The sequence below is a fragment of the Penaeus monodon genome, chromosome 4, assembly GCF_015228065.2.
Source record: "Penaeus monodon isolate SGIC_2016 chromosome 4, NSTDA_Pmon_1, whole genome shotgun sequence".
In the NCBI taxonomy this organism is placed as follows: Eukaryota; Metazoa; Arthropoda; class Malacostraca; order Decapoda; family Penaeidae; genus Penaeus; species Penaeus monodon.
The window spans coordinates 5075309-5077808 of record NC_051389.1 but is presented as its reverse complement, the minus strand read 5'-3'; positions in this window follow the sequence as shown (position 1 = coordinate 5077808).

Sequence of the window (2500 nt, the reverse complement as noted above, 5' to 3'; positions counted from 1 at the left end):
TGTGTAGATATTGTTATTGTGATACAAATATTGGAGGTTGCACAGTTGAATTCACCGAAGAGAGATGGCATCTCTCAAACGAGTTCTAGAAACGTTTCTTGGAATTTCTTTCAAAGATAATTTGCTATTTTTCGATTAACAATTACATATCTACTATTTTTTTTAAATATAAATAACCACTTATGATAATACTTAACCGACGGCGTTCTTTCACAGCGATAAAACGACAATAGGAAAAGATTTCACAGTTCCGCAAAAGAGAAAACGCCTGGCTGTTCTCCCCGTGGCGAGAAGTGGTATCTCTCCCCGGTCGTGCATACGGCGTTGATATCCGGAGTTTTCCAAATTATCACTGGATAAAAGCGATGTCGAAACCGTATAATTTCGGATTGCAGAATAAAGGAGGAAGACTTTGAGGATATTCCTTTGGTGGACGAGAGAAGGTCCGATATTCGTTTCTCGTGTCTCATCAAGAGGCGTTGGTGTGTGTGTGTGTGTGTGTCGTGGTCCTCTCTTTGTCGCTTCCATAAAGGATGTTTTCAAGTTGTAGAGGTATAATTAGCTTGACATTCTATACTGACAGTCTGTAGAATTCTAGTTAAAAAAAACAAAAACAAGCAAGGGGGGATAATGTGTTCGCTGAAATCTTTCTGGAAATTTCCACGCGATTTTTTTTCTTTTTTTTAAGTATTATTGGTAGAAGCAGTTTGTTTCAGAACAGCGGGTTAGATCTAATAATCCTGGCTGCTTACCTTCTAATGATAACGTTGGCGTAGTTTAGTGAAAATAGACTTATTAGGAACCAAACCAAGTAATTTGATCTTCGAGTTACTTCTGTTTACATAATGGTATAGTAATAATGTAGAATAACAGACACGCACAAATTTCAAAGTGCGTCATTGTCATTTACATTGTAATTACTATCATCATTATTGTTTCAACCGTCATCAATATCATCATAATCAATGTCATCATTGCCAGATCATAATTATAATTTATTACTTTATAAGTTAGATTTCCATCATCATCTGCGTAATTTTTATCATTGACATTACCATCAACTAAGAAAGCGCAGCTGTAATCAAACAGAAGTGTCGCGTTGCACTGTGACTGTGCCAATGTACAAATGCCAGCACCAAAGGTTTTAAACGAAAAGTTACAAGCTGCAAAACTCGTCTGGGTTCTGGATGAGTATGAAGATAGCTGTAAGTTTTAGCAATTTCGCTGTTACAGGGAAGTCTTAGCAAGTTCGAAGTTGTCCCTGGGATACCAGGAATTGCACATTTCACTCACGCGCGAGTGTTGGATGTTATCCTAAAAGAACTAGTAATTTCCTGTGACTGGGAACTACATTAAGGAAAGTGTGAAGGAGAAATTTGCATTTGTATTAGGGTGTTAGGTTAAAATTACTTGGTTTCAACTCTCGTTTTGTGATAACATATCCTTATTTTTAATGTTTTAAAGTTATTTTCATTTTCATTTATTTTTTTAGGGGAGAAAGTTCTCTCTCTACTTTACACTCTCTGTCTGTCTAGACATCCCCCGTTCTCTTACTAAAACTGCAACAGCTATTTCAGTTCTAAAATTAATAAATACTACACCTATACCATTTTATACAATAACTTTAGGGAAAGGTTAGCCAGTGGAAATTTAAACAAAACTTGGGTAAAACTACGAGCCAACATAACGCTGATATTGGTAAAACAGGAGGTAAGGAAGACAGGTAGGTATCTAAATTACATGAACTGTAAAAATCTATAATACATACATATTACTTACTTATTGTACATATGGACAACGGTGGAGCAACGATCCCTGTCTTGAATCCTTATAGGAAAATATAATGTTATGAAATTTCCACGACACTGATTTTGCTGCAGAGAAAGGTCGTTGTTAGTACATATTTTGATATATACATATCTTCAATTATACTGTTACAATAATAAGATTTATATTATTTATTTATTTATTGTGTTATTTTATATTTCCTTTTCTTCTTTATAGTATTATTATCATTATTGTTGTTGTTATTGTCATTGGCTTTACACACACACTCACACGCATATATGTACACATAAATCCACAAATCCACACACGCACACACACACACACACACACACACACACACACACACACACACACACACGCGCGCGCGCGCGCGCTGTGTGTGTGTGTGTTTATATTATATATATATATATATATATATATATATATATATATATATATATATATATACATATACACACACACACACGCACATACACACACATATATATATATAAATAAATAAGTAATTTTTTTTCTTGTATACATACACACACACACACACACACACACACACACACACACACACACACACACACACACATATATATATATATATATATATATATATATATATATATATATATGTATGTATGTATGTATGTATGTGTTTACACGTACATCACACACACACACCTACACCTACACACACACACACACACACACACACACACAC